The sequence below is a fragment of the Coenobita brevimanus genome, chromosome 53 (assembly GCF_032717465.1).
Source record: "Coenobita brevimanus isolate Jiangsu-jjx chromosome 53, ASM3271746v2, whole genome shotgun sequence".
Taxonomy (NCBI): Eukaryota; Metazoa; Arthropoda; class Malacostraca; order Decapoda; family Coenobitidae; genus Coenobita; species Coenobita brevimanus.
In genome coordinates this window covers 41,584,298-41,601,740 of record NC_137006.1, presented here as the reverse complement: position 1 = coordinate 41,601,740, position 17,443 = coordinate 41,584,298, and the positions used below count along the sequence as shown (strand labels likewise).

At 45.7% G+C, this 17,443-nt stretch overlaps 1 protein-coding gene across 2 annotated transcripts in view; it reads right to left on the bottom strand.

Annotated features, from left to right (window-relative positions):
- Nucleotides 1-15,023, bottom strand: part of LOC145400670 (putative protein MSS51 homolog, mitochondrial) — a 498,420-nt gene extending 483,397 nt beyond the window's left edge. Inside the window, exon 1 of one of the 2 annotated variants that reach the window (XM_080273105.1) lies at nucleotides 14,956-15,023. The gene's annotated coding sequence lies outside the window, so the exon portion shown is untranslated. The remainder of the gene's footprint in view (nucleotides 1-14,955) is intronic. The other variant, XM_080273106.1, reaches the window with a different exon arrangement.
- Nucleotides 15,024-17,443: the final 2,420 nt, after the last annotated feature.

The following is a 17,443-nucleotide window of genomic DNA, read 5'->3' as shown; positions in this document are numbered from 1 at the left end:
TCTCACCGCGCCACACCATCTTACCACATCACACCAGACCACACAGCACCACACCACACCACACCATAACTACGACAGCTGCACCACACCTGACCTAGCAGCACAATACCACTTCACCCTACCACACCACACCACACCACACCACGTTACAACCCTACACAACACCACACCAGAACCCTACACCACACCTCTCTGTCACCACATCACACCATACCATACCACAACTACACCACACCCTAAACTATAACCGTATACCACACCACCACACCTTACACTACAACACTATACCACACCCCACCACACCACCCCAACACACCCCACCATCGAAAGCGATATTGAGGGGTGAAATGACGAAGATAACACGAAACATTATAAGACTTACGACCTAAAGTTTGACAATAAATCTATAACTCTATCAATAATTATGAAGAGTAGTGATTATGTGAGCGTTGTATGGTAGTAGCAGGCTTTGGGGTTGCGCTATGTGTTTCCTCTGTAGTTTTGGTTGTGATGCAGTTAGTGTTGTGTTGTTTTACGTTTCCTACAGGCAATGGTGTGTAAGAATTTAGTTGTGTTTTGGTCGTGTACGTGTGTGTGTTTTATTCTGTGCTTGGGTTGTGTGTTTTATGCTGTGGTTTGGTTGTGTGTGTTATATGCTGTTTTAGATGTGTGCTTTATGTTTCAGCTGCTTTATTTACGTAAGAGCAGTGTTTTATGATTGTTATATAGGATACGTTTGCACTGTGTTGACTGCTTCCCTTACGGTATATAATACTGATGATTTCACTGTTTCACTCGTATTGTACTAGTGTTCTATGTTTCATCTGTTTCACCTGTATAATAATAGTAGTTTTATGTTATGTTTCACGTATATAAGAGTAACGTTCTGTGTTTCAATTATGAGGGAAGATTTTAGGTATACTGTAGTGTTTCACCTGCATAATAATAGTGTTCTGTTTCGGGAATATAGTAGTTGTGTTTGGTGCTTCACGTATGTTTCACTTATATGGTAGGGTTATATTGGTTTCCCTTATATATATATATATATTTTTTTTAGGCAAGGAAGAAGGAACCCAAGGCCAGAGGCAGTGTTTTGAGTTTCATTTATATATTTTTTTTATGCAAGGAAAAGGAACCCAAGGCCAGAGGCAGTGTTTTGAGTTTCATTTATATATTTTTTTAATGCAAGGAAGAAGGAATCCAAGGCCAGAAGCAGAGTTTTGTGTCTTAGTCCTGTGATGGTGGACGTAGGTAGCATCCATATACTTCCCTTGGGTTTTCGTATATGCTTTACTAGTGGTGTTGGAATGGAGCGCCTTCGTAAAGTGACACCAATATAGCCGGTCGGTGGAGCTGCCCGGTTACAAGAATGTCCCTCAACACCCTCCCTATCCCCCCGCAAAGACGATGGTGGATTGGAAAGGGTCATCTTCAGCCTGCAGTCCACTGGGTTCACGTACAAATGATCCTGGGGTTAAAACTACTATAATTGCCAGTATATGCTGTGTTGATAAAGCATATGTTAAACTCGTGTCACCAGAATACACTCATTTTACGCAAACTTGGCCTAAAATTGCCGCCTCTCCGTCTTGAATGCTAACTTGTAACAGTAATACCAGATGCTAGTCATGAAGAAGTGTTATGAAAGGGATGCAGAGCCGTAGTACTGACTTTTTCTGCCACTGAGCTACGTGATATAAGCTGCAAAAGGACTAAATGCTGTGCCAAGTTAGTGTGATAGACGTATAGAAATCTTTGCTTCAGTTATACCTCCTAGATATACCGATATACCACCACACCCCCACCTACACTCTGGAATTAGGTGGTTAGTAGTAGATGAATAGATAGATAGATAGATGGATAGGTAGATAGATCGATAGATGATAAGCAGGAGTAAAGAGATAAACTAAGTGACAGGTAGAAACAGATAGATAGATAGATGGTTAGGGAGAGAGAGAGAGAGAGAGATAGATAGATAGATAGATAGATAGATGGTTAGGGAGAGAGAGAGAGAGAGAGAGAGAGAGAGAGGTAAATAAAAAGAAAATGGGATGAGATATAATTTGCTTTTTATAGACAGCTAGAGAGAGAGAAATGACGTGGCTATATAAAACTAATTTCCTCTCTCTCCCTCTCTCTCTCTCTCTCTCTCTCTCTCTCTCTCTCTCTTTCATTACAAGGACGTCTGTTTTTTTGACTCACACTGTATTGCGTTGACCTTCTTCAGATTAATATTTTGCTTTGAATTACTGAAGGCCAGGGGAGGAAGAGAACTTTTGCGGGCGACTGTACCTAAATCTTAACACTGCTCATCAAAAAGTTTTAAATAATTCCTCCCTTACCCATTCACTTATATGTGTGGCATGTACGTGGAGGCGATTTGTTTGTGGCCACCCCTTACGGGAATAAAGGGTATGGCAATAGATAGATAGATTAATAGATGGATAGATAGATAGATAGGTGTACTGGAATTAGAGTGATTATTATGACAGATATTTAAGGACGATAATCACTATAGACCGACACTGAAATATAACCTTTCTTTTCCAGGTGAGTGTGAGGCAGGTGAGAGGTGAGGCAGGTGAGAGGTGAGGTAGGTGGGAGGTGAGTCAAGTGAGGTGAGGCAGGTGAGAGGTGAGGCAGGTGGGAGGTGAGGCAGGTGAGGTGAGGCAGGTGAGAGGTGAGTCAAGTGAGGTGAGACAGGTGAGAGGTGAGTCAAGTGAGGTGAGGCAGGTGAGAGGTGAGGCAAGTGGGAGGTGAGTCAAGTGAGGTGAGGCAGGTGAGAGGTGAGTCAAGTGAGGTGAGGCAGGTGAGGTGAGGCAAGTGAGGTGAGGCAGGTGGGAGGTGAGTCAAGTGAGGTGAGACAGGTGAGAGGTGAGTCAAGTGAGGTGAGGCAGGTGAGAGGTGAGGCAAGTGGGAGGTGAGTCAAGTGAGGTGAGGCAGGTGAGAAGTGAGGCAGGTGAGAGGTGAGTCAAGTGAGGTGAGGCAGGTGAGAAATGAGGCAGGTGAGAGGTGAGTCAAGTGAGGTGAGGCAGGTGAGAGGTGAGGCAGGTGAGTGAAACCAAGCACAACTAATTACAGGTGAGCATCGTTACCTTCACACCTGCGACTTTCATTTTCTTTTTCTTTCTTTTTTTTTTCAGATTTTTCAAGAACAGATTTTTTTATGTTCATTTTTTTTATTTTTTCGTTAAACAAAAATTTACGGACATACTAATAGATATACTTTACTGATTTTAATATACCCCCGCTCGCGAAACAGGAGGGTGGTGTGGTTTGCTCGGCGTGTGTGTGTGTGTGTGTGTGTGTGTGTGTGTGTGTGTGTGTGTGGCAGATAGACAGACAAACAGATAAAGATAGATAGACAGACAGCTAGATAGATGCATACGGTAACATACAGAGAGAGAGAGAGAGAGAGAGAGAGAGAGAGGCAGGAAGCGACACTACACAACCTCGCGTCTTATTGGAGATCGAAAGTCGTTTTGTGTCTTTCTCTCTCTCTCTCTCTCTCTCTCTCTCTCTCTCTCTCTCTCACACACACACACACACACACACACACACACACACACACAAACCCCTTCAACCCGATGACGCAATTCTCAAACACTTCCAACAGGCGATTTATTCGTCAGGGATTTTTTTGAAGGAGTTAATGAAGGCTCAATCAAACCCCTACAGAGCTGAGTAAAATCGTCCGGAGATAAGAATGAAAGGTAAGAAATGCGTCTCCTGATTCTGTGTGTTTGTGTGGGGTGTTTGTTTGTTTGTGTGTGTGTGTGTGTGTGTGTGTGTGTGTGTGTGTGTGTGTGTGTGTGTGTGTGTGTGCGTGCGTCACTAATTTTGTGGTGTGTGTGTGTCTCTCTCTATTATTGTGGTGTGTGTGTGTGTGTGTGTGTGTGTGTGTGTGTGTGTGTGTGTCTAATTACACCCATGCTCACCACATACCCCTACCATCTACGCACTCTCTCTTCAGCTCTGGCGTCCACAGTCATCCTCACTCCACAACTTTCACGAATCAAACCATTCCTTTTCCTATCCACTCCACACACTCCACACACATCATTCACCATCCTATCCACCCTCCACACGCCACACACATTCCTCAACAACCCTATTTCCACTACTGCTTGCTTTTAACTTCTCCACTTCATGCCGCACCACAGTCACACACTCCCTCTGTTAACGTAGGCACTAAAACTCCATCGTGCAAGCCTCTAGCTGCTGCCATACTCAGACCTCTGTGTTGTTTGAATGACCTTGTAGCTTCGTACGTGTTTCTTCCCTGTCCTAACCTAACATAGCCTAACCTCTCCTAATCTAACCTAGCCTAGCCTCACCTAACCTAACCCGACCTAACCTAACCTAACCTAACCTACAGAGCTGATGTTATTGTCCCTTTTCTAGCATATTTACGTCTATTCTCATCTTTGCACCTTAAATTCACCCACCAAGGCAAATCTCCGTTCACCTTTACGTCACAGCATGAGTCTCAATCACTCTCGTCATGAACACCTGGTGAAAATTTACGTAAGGGAAAAATAAAAAGACTGATGTATTTTGATGTGCAGTCTCAAAGTGAAAGTATATATATATATATTTTTTTAGGCAAACAAAAGGCTAAGCAAAGAAACCTGCTCGAATACAAGATAGCTACCTTCTTCAGCACAAAAAAACAGCAAACACACACACACACACACACACACACACACACACACACACACACACACACACACACACACACATACACACACACACACACACACAAGCAGTGATATGTACAACACTTACAGCAACTTTTAACACCCACCCACACATACACATACACACACACACACATAAACAAACACAAACAATCAGCCATACAGAAACAGTAAAACCCATAAACCAAGGACTCAAACAAATTAAAACAACACAACCAAGCACAAACACTTTCAGCCGCAATCAAACAGGGAATCACAAACAGACCCAAGCAATCACTGACGCCAACAACACACACAGCCTCCTCCAGTCGTGAGCACATCAATAATCAATCATTCCTTTCTTCCTTCCTTCCTTCCTTCCTTTCATTTCATTTCCTCCTTTGTCCCTTCTTTCTTCCTTTCCTTTCCTCTCCTTTCCTTCCTCCCTTCCATCTTTCCTTTCCTTTCCTTTCCTTCCTCCCTTCCATCTTTCCTTTCCTTTCCTTCCCTCCTTCCTTCCTTCCTTCTTTTAACACACTCGCTACATAAGAGAGTGGTCGTCTCGCGTTAAGTATACACTATAAAGAAGTAATAATGATTCATGCTGTCTTAACACTATATTAAATAACCTCTTCCATCTAATCCATCATCCAAACCCTTCATGCCATCTCCGGACGATTTTATTCAGCTTTGGCGGGACTTTCAAAACGAGGAGGGCTGAGATCCGTCCTCCACTAACCCCCTCATGACAAGACGCTTTCCCTGAGCTGAATAAAATCGTCTGTAAATAGCAAGAGTGAAGAAAAACACGGCATCATAGTGAAAGGAGCCATTTCTTTCTCTACCATGCCGTCTTTTATATTCATTCTTGTTAAAAGGAGAAAAAAGTAATTAGTTTTATGGGAGATTTCCAAATGCAGGACAGACACAGCTAAATTTCAATATACCAGTTATCTCAAAATTCTATTCAATTGAGAGACTTAGAAATGCAGGACAGACACAGGCTTCGTTAATTTCTCTCTCTCTCTCTCTCTCTGGCCTTCCGTAAGCTGAAGAAAATCGTCTGGAGGTAGCAGGAGTGAATTTTAAGTGCCGTCCTAGCAGTGAAGGGGTTGATTTTTCCAGACGGTTGTAGGAAAAATGGGACATATTATAAGTCTGAACTCTTGATTACAATTTCTTCCTTGAGCGAGTGCCATCCCTACTCCTTCTTTCCTCCCTTACTCCTTCTTCTTCCTCCCCTCCATTCCTTTCTTCTTCCTGCCCTCCTTCCCTTCTTCTTCCTCCCCTCCTTCCTTTCTTTCCTTCCCTCCTTCCCTCCCCCCATCTCTTCTTCTTCTTCTTCCTCTCCTTCCCTTTTTCTTTTCTCCACTCCTTCCTTTCTTTCCTCCCCCCTTCCCTTCTTTCCTCCCTTCCTTCCCTCGCGTCTCACACTACACACACATCACCCCCCATACTTCACACTTCACATTTCGCACACATCACACTTGTCTTACCAATAATGATAATAATAATAATAATAATAATAATAATAATAATAATAATAATAATAATAATAACAAACAGACAGGTAAAGAGATAAGTGGCAGACCAGAGATAGAACAGAGGATGAGGTTATGTAGATAATTATAATCATTTTTTTTTCATCTAACAGAACTGGGCAATTTCCACAGCCTGCATGCTATGTTGTGCTTGCGTGGAAATTTGTGTATCTTAGTTATGAGGTAGGAATGAGTCTCCTTGGTTACTAGCTGTACCAATGAGTCAAGTTGTGTGGTAGGAATGAGTCTCCTTGGTTATTAGCTGCCGATGAGTCTGGGTTGTGAGGTAGGAATGAGTCTCCTTGGTTACTAGTTACTGCGACCCTCCAATCTGACTACACCTGTAAGGATGGAAACAGTACCTAACCTTTATAATATCCAGGCTGTATTTGGAGCAGAATTACAAGAGTTTTTCCTACCATGAGAGGGTTAAATGACGGTAATAGTGTTTTTTTTTATAATTTACAGTAGCTTAATAAAATCGTCCAGCATTATTTAAAGTAGAATCGGAAGAGTTGTTCTGACCGTGAGAGGGGTGGCAATGACAGTCCGCTGAAGAAAATCGTCTGGCTTGATGTAGAATGAGATGCTAGTGACAAATATATATATATATATTTTTTAACCCCTAGGAGGAGGCTCTGTGATCACCCGCGTCTGTCTGTCTGTCTGTCTACAAATTATCTCAAAAAGTTACTATTGAAATTTTATTATATTTTTGGAGGGGTAGCGCAATGGCCAAAGAAAAGTTGATTAGATTTTTTTTTTTTTTTTTCTTATTAACATTGCGAGATGGGGACATTTTACTTTGGCGGAGGTATGTGCTCTCTGTGTGCTCTCCAGTTTTTTATTATTTAGTCACGTTCAGTCCTAGAGCTCTTCCGGTCATGAGGGGGGTGGCAGTGACGGTATTGGTGCTTTTCACAATTTACCGTCAGCAGAAATACCGAGAGTTTTCCCAGCCATGAAAGGGTTAAAACTCAACAGCTCCTCCAGGTCACAGAAACCCTCTCCTCCTCCTCCTCCTCCTCCTCCTCCTCCTCGTACTCCTTCTCCTCCTCCTCTAGCCTGGCCGGGGTAAGTGAGGTGAAACTCGAGAATGCGGCTGTGGCTTTTGGCTGTTTTTACCCCGAAGGAAAGCCCGCCAAACTTTCCCTAACGAGTTCAGACCGACAAATTTGATCTGACCCCGCCCCTTGTCCCGCGCCCCAGTTTGCATCATATTTGTCTTCATTTTTCCCCCACATCTTGCCTCGTATTTTCCTCATATTTGACTCATATTATCGGTCCTCATCCTTGTCATCACTGCCCGAGTTTGCCTCATATTTGCCTCATATTTGTTAGGTATTTCTCATATTTTTCCCCACTGCCCAACTTGGTCTTCTACCTGCCTCATATTTGCTTCATACTGCACTCATATTTGCTTCATATTGCCCTCGTATTTGCCTTATATTCGCTTCATATTTTCCTTATATTTGCCTCATATTTGCTTCATATTTTTCTCATTTCCTAACACTTGCCTCAGTTCAGACAATTCAATAAAACATCTCTCAAACGAATAAAAGAAAATCCCTACCATCGCCAAATGATTGTGTGTGTGTGTGTGTGTGTGTGTGTGTGTGTGTGTGTGTGTGTGTGTGACATACATACAGACAGACCATTGCCCCTCAGTCCCCACCATAACCCTCCCTAGTCCCCACCATACCTCCTTAGTCCCACCATATCTCTTAGTCCCCACCTTAGTCCCCCTTAGTCCCCACCATCGTCCCCCTTAGTCCCCACCATCGTCCCCCTTAGTCCCCACCATGTAGTCCCCACCTAGCCCATTATTCAACCCCTCCCCCCTTAGGAGCGGTGGTGTTGCATCAAACGTGTCGGGGTCTTTGTGGACGGCGGGTAATTAGCAGGGTCAACATAATGTGTCACCGCCCCGCCCCGCCCCACCCCGCCCCGCCCCGTCCCACCCCACCCCGCTCCGCCCTGCCCCTCTCTGCTACAACCTTCCTTTTCCTTGCTCTGCCACACCCTTCTTTCATCCTGCCTACCTACACCTCCCTCCCACACCCTGCCTCACCCTACCCTACACCTCCCTCCCACACCCTGCCTCACCCTACCCTACATATTCTTCCCACACCCTGCCTCACCCTACCCTACACCTTCTTCCTACACCCTGCCTCACCCTACGCTACATATTTCTCCTACACCCTGCCTCACCCTACCCTTCACCTCCCTCCCACACCCTACCTCACCCTACCCTACACCTTCCTCCTACACCCTGCCTCACCCTACCCTACACCTCCCTCCTACACCCTGCCTTACCGTGCCCTGCATTACCCTTCAATCTCAGTTACTCTTCATTTCAGTTTACTACCTTCCTTCCTTCCTTCCATCTTTCCTTCCATCCTTCCTTCCTTCTCCCATCTCTCCACCTCTTTCCGTCATCCCTCTCTCCTTCTTTTACTTCTTCCTTCTCTTCTTCCTCTTCCATCCCTCCTTCCTTCCTTCCTTCTTGTCTTTCTCACTTCCTCGTAACACCTTCTACCTTTCCTTCCATTCCTTCTTCCAGCCGTCCCTTCGTTCCTTCCCTCCAGCGCCTCGTCCTCCACATTCTTCTCTCTCTCTCTCTCCCTCTCTCTCTCTCTCTCTCTCTCTCTCTCTCTCTCTCTCTCTCTCTCTCGCCAAAACCAACAACTTTGGTCCATATGATGCCCTTGTGATCATTACTCTCGCCCTATTGGATCACTCTTGCCATGTCCTCTGCACACACACACACACACACACACACACACACACACACACACACACACACACACACACACACACACACACACACACATTCGCTCTGTCTGTTTGTCTGTCTGTCTGTCTGTCTCTCTCTGTCTGTCTGTCTCTCTCTCTCTCTCTCTCTCTCTCTCTCTCTCTCTCTCACTTCCTGCTGTAACTCTCTCTTAAAACTCGGTTAAACTAGCTCTCTTTCTCTCACTCACTCTGTCTTCATTCTTTCTCAGCTCTCACTAGTCTTTTCTTTTCTTCTCTCTCTCTCTCTCTCTCTCTCTCTCTCTCTCTCGCTCTCGCTCTCGCTCTCTCTCTCTCTCTCTCTCTCTCTCTCTCTCTCACGTAACGCCTTCTTCCTCCCTTTCCTCTCCCTCTTGCTCCCTCTTCTTCCCTTTTCCTCACTTTCTTCCTCCCTTTATCTCCCTTTCTTCCTCTCTTCCTCCCTTTCTTCCTCCCATTTCCTCCCTTTCTTCCTCCTTTTATCTCCCTTTCTTCCTCCCTTTATCTCCCTTTCTCCTTCCCCTTATCTCCCTTTCTTCCTCCCTTTAACTCCCTTTCTTCCTCCCTTTATCTCCTTTTCTTCCTCCCTTTATCTCCTTTTCTTCCTCCCTTTATCTCCCTTTCTCCCTCCCTTCCTCCCTTTCTCCCTCCCCTTATCTCCCTTTCTTCCTCCCTTTTCCCTCTCTTGCATCCTCAGTCTGCATCTCTTCCTCCTTTCCCTCCCTTATTCCCCTTTCTTCCCTTTCCCCATCTTTGTCTCGCTCTCTTTCTTTACCTTTTCCTCCCTTTCTTCTATTTCCTCCCTTTTATCTCCCTCTCTTCCCTCTGTATCTCCCTTTCTTCCTTCTCTCTCTCTCTCTCTCACACACACAAAGACTTTCCTTTCTTCTTTCCTCCCATCTCATTATCCTGTCTGATCCTCGCTCTCTCATTTCTGTCTATTTCTTTCTCTTTCTTTCCACCTAAATTTCTCTCTCTCTCTCTCTCTGCTATCCTACCATCACACTGACACTCACCCTGCCACCCTCTTCACCCTGTCTTTGAGTCTCCTTCCCTACCTCACCCTTCCCTACACCCACTACTTCACCCTACCAGCTCCTACACCCTGCCACCTCACCCTACCACCCATCCAGCGGCCCTAAAACTCACCCTGCCACCCTCTTCACCCTGTCTTTGAGTCTCCTTCCCTGTTTCACCCTTCCCCACACGCACTACCTCACCCTACCAGCTCCTACACCCTACCACCTCACCCTACCACCCTACCAGCACCCTAAAACTCACCCTGCCACCCTCTTCACCCTGTCCCCCTTCCTCAGAGCGGCAAAAATGTCAGACACAGCTTTTTTTCTCCTCTTTAAATGTCTTCTAATGTTTCCTGTTCCGCGTCTGTTCATTTTTCAAGACATTATACGTTTCTTCCTCTCAAGTTCTCCTCTTTCTCTTGCCTTCCTCTTGGCTTCTAATTTACCGCCTGAGAAGTACTGAAGAGGGCATTTCCGCTACCTGTCTATTTTTACCTGTTGAGTTGAGGTAATTAATTAGTGGTTTTGAGAATGTGGCGGGGGACAGGGCGACGTGGAGGCGATTTGCTTGTGGCCACCCCGTTTCGGATTTAGGCGTCTGGCAATAGATAGATAGAGAATGTGGAGGTTACCTGAGTGTTGTGGTAGGTAGGGAGGCCACACTACCACACTATACCACACTACACCACACCACACCACACCACATCACACCACATCTCGTTACACCACAACCACCGAAATATTGCAGTACCACACCACACCACAGCAAATTATACTGCTCCTGCCCACACTACCACCACATCACAGTATCTCACACCACACAATACCACACCACACAGCACAGAAGCACACCACACCACAACACCACAAAAGTACCAATCAACCAGTCTCATGTTACAGTATCACGCCACACCACAGTACCACATCACCACCACACCACAATACATCACCACACCACACGACCACCACACCACACCACCACACCACACCTCCCCTTACACACTCCAAGATTTACTTAGAGATACATAGCTGAAGATGACGCAGTGATAAAATAGTAACCCCGAGAGAGAGAGAGAGAGAGAGAGAGAGAGAGAGAGAGCGACCGTAACCCATCGTCTCAACTCAGATTACCTTCCTTGCAAAAGTTAAGAACCAGATACACTCCTGTTGAAATGACAGGGTGGGGGGTGAGAGAGAGAGGAGGAGGAGGAGGGAAGAGGAAGAAGAGGAGGAGGGAAGAAGAAGGAGGAGGAGGAGGAGGATGTGAGGAAGAGGTGTAGAGAGAGGAGGTGGATGAAAGAAGAAGCAAAGGGAAGAGAAGAATTGCGGCAAAGGAAGGGCAGGAAGGAAGAAGGAAGAGGTGGAAGAGAGAAGAAGGAGGAAGAGGAGGATGTGGGGAAGAGGAAGGAGAGAAGATATGAAGGAAAGGAGGAGGAGGAGGAGGAGGAGGAGGGAAGAAGGAAAGGGAGGAGAAGAATGTGGGGAAGAGAAGAGAAAGAGGAGGAGGAGGACACAGAGAGAGATGAGGAAGGGAAGGAGAAGACGAGTGGAAGGGAGGGGGGGCTGGGGAGTGAAGGGAGAGAGAAAGGGAGGGGGATTGAGGAGTGGAGGGAAAGGAAAGGAGGAGGAAAGAGAGAAAGAGGTAAAGAGGAGGGAGGAAAGGAAAGGAAGAGGGGACGGGGGAAAGGAGAAAGGAGAAGGGACGAAGGAAAAAAAAAGAAAAAAAAAAAAAGAATGGGAGTAATGGAGGCCAAGGAGAAGGGGGGGGGAAGGAAGGGGGAGCAGGAAGGGAAGGGGAAGGAGGAAAGGAGGGGGAGGGAAGGAGGGGGAGGAGAGGAAAAAAGAGAGAGAGGAGGAAAAAAGAAGGGAAAGGAAGAAGGGATATAAAGACACCCTTCCCCGTTCACCACACTCACATCATCATTTCATCATCATCATCAGGAAACAAGAAATAAAAAAGCACTCCCACACCCACACCCACACACACACACACACACACCCACACACACACACACACACACACACACACACACACACACACACGCTAAAACACTTCCTCCCCAACCACATCATTTGCCACTATTTCTTGCCTTTCAGTTCTCGTTTCCACACAGCCTGAAAGACCATTGTTTCCTCCACTTCCACCACTCTCTCCACCACACTTCACACTTCACCACCACACTTCACACTTCACCACCACATTCACACTTCACCACCACGCACTTCGTTTACTACACTTCACAACACTACCATCGCCACCACCACAACAACAGTCCTCCTCCTCCATCACCACCACCACCACATTCTTCCTCCACAAGCACTACCACCACACTTCACCACCACCACCACTCTCCACCACCACCACCACCATTATCAATACCTCCAATGTGTTTTTCTTTCTTACCTCCATCATCACCAACACAATACTCTCCCCCCAACACCTCTTCTTTGCCTTCTCTCTCTCTTCCTCCTCTTCTGTTTTACCTGTCTGTAATTTCCTCTCTCTCTCTCTCTCTCTCTCCCTCTGTGTGTGAAACTATCCGTATTAGCCAAATCATCTTTATCACCCGTCAAACTAGCCATATAAATCTCCCTCTCTCTCTCTCTCTCTCTCTCTCTCTCTCTCTCTCTCTCTCTCTCTCTCCATACCTTTCTCTCTTTCCCTCCCCTCTTTCCTCCCCTCTGCCCTTGTTACCTTCAATGGATCACTGAGCCTTTTAAAAGTGGGTAACTTTTAACAAGGCATTGATGGAGATAGATGCTGGTGGTGGTGGTGTGGTGGTGGTGGTGGTGTGGTGGTGTGGTGGCGAGGACTGACAAATGATACTGGGATGGCGGGGGTGACAGAAGCGTAGTGCTGACGAAGGTGAAAATTGACTAGCGATGAGGAAAGCAGGTGGGAACTTTTGGGATATTGACAAGCCTTTCCCCAATCCAGGTGACAGAGAAGGTGTTGAGGGGAACCAGGAACCACCCTAGTACTTCCTCGTCTTGAGAGGGGACGAGAAATCTAAGTCCTTCAGGTATATTTCTAGATATTCCTAGAGTTTACCTCGTTGTTGAAGGGGCGTACAGTCAAAATACTTACTGACATTAACATTCCCTGTGAAGTTAGAGAGAGAGAGAGAGAGAGAGAGAGAGAGAGAGAGAGAGAGAGGAGAGACAGACAGACAGACAGACAGACAGAGACAGAGTGAGAGAAAGACAGAGAGGTACCTTCGCGGCTCCCTACCAAGCACACAGCAGGAGGATTCGACCAAACAAGGCTATCCAACCCCTTCCGTACGATGCCGTAATTTCCCCGTTAATTACTTTACCTCAGGACGATTATATTAAAATTAGGGAGGCCGTCTAATAGCGAAGGGGTTAATGAGGAATGAATTAGTTTGAAAAAAAAAAAAAAACACGAAATCTTTTGTGTCAGTATTGTGTTATTTGATTATTATTATTTTTTTTTATGGGAGTTATATTTAAAGTGTTCATAGGCTCGTATTCTCGTCGGTTAAGGGAGCTTCCTAACACCTTTTCCTAGGCGATTTATTTTGTTCCACCTTCCTGTCCCTTTCTCTGTTACGTAAATCCTTCCAGTATCGCCATACTTCCTGTAATTAACGTACAAAAGGATATTAGCCACCCATATCCAAGAATAAATCGCTAAGGATAAGGTGTTAGGGAGCCATTGTGTAAAGAGGTGCTGGAGAGGGGGCCTTCGCGTGGTGGCACTGAAATGACCGCTGCCTGGCTCTACAGACGTCTGCCATTTTCCTCCCTGTCCCTCAAAAGGAAGATGGTGGAATGCAGATCAAGGGTAACTTCAGCCTGCAGTCCACTGGGTTCACGTTCAGATGAGCCGAGGGTTGCAATTACTACTACTGCTGAGGTACTACTATTACTACCACTACTACCATTAATAATAATAATAATAATAATAATAATAATAACAACAACAACAACAACAGTCTCACCACCACCACCACCACCACCACCACCACTACTACTACTACTACTACTACTACTACTCCAGCCTAAAGAGATAACTGTAGACAATTTCTGATATAAAAAACTACATGGAATTTCAGAATGTTGGTGGTGTAGGGGTGAATTATCATCCCGTTCATCGACTGAGGCTTCCAAGTACATCTAAGTTTGTGAGAAAAAATATAATAGGTTATGTAATTATTTTGGAGAACAAGGACAGAAGACGATCAGTAGAGAGGTGTCCTGCACTCCTACCGGACCCAGGTTCAAATCCCGGCTGGGGCAGGGAACAGTTTAAGGATTTGAATTTCAGTAAATCAGGCTTTACTGATCCACCAGATGACCCGCCGACATGTCGTAAAAATACCCCCGCTAATACCAATACACCAGTCCCGTATGAGACAGCCCTAGCATGTATTCAGTATGGACGGTGGGTGTTAGCGCCGAAGTGGTGACATGTAGAGGTGTATGGTATGTAGGAGGACTACTGGGCCTTGATAGCAGACTGTGAAGCCTATGCCCAGAGTCGGACACATTAAAAAAAAAAAAAAAAAAAAAAACCCTCCCCCACACACACACGCTCTCAAAATCTCTTGTGTCCCTACTTCTTCCCGTAAAGACAAATCCTAAGTTACGCCAGGAATTCCATCGTAAGTGCGGTTGTGAATATCCTCAACCCCAAAGAGAAGAAGAGAGAGAATGAGGAGAGGAAGGGAAGTATGAGGCTGGGAAATGAACTGGGATACTGAAGAGGGAATTAGGAGAGAGAGAGAGAGAGGAGAGAAGGAAAGAAAGAAAATGAAAGAAAGGAAGCGAAGAGAGGAGAGGAGAGGAGAGGAAAGAGAGAGAATAGATAGGAGAGGAGAGGAGAGGAGAGGGATAGGGAGGAGAGAAGAGGAAAGGGAGAACAGGGGAGAAGATTTAACCTCTCCTCCTCCTCATCATCATCATCACCATCATCACCATCATCATCATCTTCTTCTTCTTCCTCTTCCTCCTTTCCTTCTTCTTCTTCTTCCTCTTCTTCTTCTCTTCCTCCTTCTCTTCCTCCTCCTCCTCCTCCTCCTCCTCCTCCTCCTCTGGCCAGTGAGGGTAAGTGGGGCCGAGAGAGAGAATTACCGAAATCTCTCATATTTAGCCTCCCACTACAAATCTCTCTCTCTCTCTCTCTCTCTCTCTCTCTCTCTCTCTCTCTCTCAACTCCCTCCCTATCCCCAGCAAGGACGATGGTGGGATGGAAGAGAGGGGCGTCGTCACCCTGCTAAAACTCCCTAGCACCTTTTCCTTTCCTATTTATTCCTCCATACACCTGGCCAATATCGCTTTGTGCATATGCAGAGTATGACGATATCGGAATGATTTAAGGCACGCGGAAGAGGACGGCAAGGAGTAATAAGTAAAATAAATCGCATAGGAAGAGGTGTTACGGAGCTTCCTCAGGCGATGGGAAGAGGCGCTATACTTGGACTACTCTTTTATTTTCTAAGTTTAGTAGTGGTAGTAGTAGTAGTAGTAGTAGTAGTAGTAGTGGAGGTAGTGGTGGTTATGGTGGTGGTGGTGGTGGTGGTGATGGTGGTAGTAGTAGTAGTAGTAGTAATAGTAGCAGAGGTAGTGGTGGTGGTTGTAGTAGTAGTAGTGGTGGTAGTAGTAGTAGTAGTAGTAGTAGTAGTAGTAGTGGTAGTAATAGGTTTGTAGTTGTTGTTGTTGTTGTTGTAGCCCAAGCTTCATCTGAAACGTGAACCCAGTGGACTGCAGGCTGAAGGTAACCCCGACCTCCACTCTACAAACCTCGTTATTTCGGAGTATAAGAAGGGAATCATGACAGTTCTATTTAACCAGGCAGCTCCACCGCCCGTTGATATCAGTGCCACCACATGATGGCGCCCCCCTCTACCCCCACCTAAGTTATTAAGGAGTGGTAATAATAATAATAATAACAATAATAATAATGATGATGATGATAATGATAATAATAATAATAATAATAATAATAATAATAATAATACTATTTCAGCAGTTTGACTTGAGGAAGCTTAGTTGTATTTCTTTATAGACTGACAGTATGAGTGCCCAAGTGGTTAAATGTGTAGGTGTATGCATCATGTCCTTGCACACGCACGCACACACACACACACACACACACACACACACACACACACACACACACACACACACACACACACACACACACACATACACACACATTACATACATAAAGAGAGAGAGAGAGAGAGAGAGAGAGAGAGAGAGAGGGGGGTATGCATTGGTAGAGAAAAGTAGGGGGGGGGGGATGAGGGAGGAAGAAAGGTGTGAGGGGAAGGTGAGGCAAGATGAGAGGTATGTAGGTGAGGGGTGGGGGTGAGGGGAGGGGGGTGAGGGGAGGGAAGGGGAGAAGAATGCAATGACAGAAAATAAATGTGGATGGAGAGAGTGGGGGGGAGGGGGAGATGTCATGTGCAGGAGAGAGAGAGAGAGAGAGAGAGAGAGAGAGAGAGAGGGAGGGGGGAGTGGAAGATAGAGGAATGCACTGATAGGGGAAGGAAATGGGGGTTGGGGAGGGGGGAAAAGTAGGTTAGAAGGGGGAGAGAAAAAGTGGGGGAGAGAGGAGGAATGCACTGATAGGGGGAGGAAGTGGGGAGCTGGGGAGGATAGATGGGGGAGAAGGGATGGGGGAGAAAATACTTAATCACTTCAGACCGACGACTTTATAAAAAATCACATCCATAATATTAAGTTGTGACATGAAATTTGATGATAAAGTAGGGGTGAGTCTCCTTGGTTACTAGTCAAATTTGTCTATCTGTCTGACTTCACAATCGACGAAGCTAGGAAAGGTTATGGATTTTTTTGTTAGGTGTAAAGAAACGTGGTATGGATTGTTTTATTGAGCTGAGAGAGAGAGAGAGAGAGAGAGAGAGAGAGGAATTTCAGTCTGCAGTCCACTGGGTTCAGATTTCAGATGAACACAGGGCTCAAAGTACTGCTGTTCAATCGTTTATAATTCTCCTTCTTTGTAGCTTATTTCCTGTAGCTTATCCTCCTTCCCGTAGCACTTCTTCGTGACTAGCACCATACAGCGCAGCATTCAGGGAGAGCTGGGGAGGGGGAGTTGGGGAGGAAGTGGGGAGAGGGGAGGGAGGAAGTGGGGAAGGGGAGTGAGGAAGTGGGGAGAGGGGAGGGAGGAAGTGGGGAAGGGGATGGAGGAGGGGAAAGTGTGTGTGTATTTTGGTGATTATTGTCCCACCTCACACACACACACACACACACACACACACACACACACACACAGCATTGGTGGTCTGTTAAGTAAATACCATACTTCCGGTGCCAAGACCTGTGTGTGTGTGTGTGTGTGTGTGTGTGTGTGTGTGTGTGTGTGTGTGTGTGTGTGTGTGTGTGTACATAAGAGGTGCAATGGAGGTATGATGTTAGAGAGAGAGAGAGAATGTGT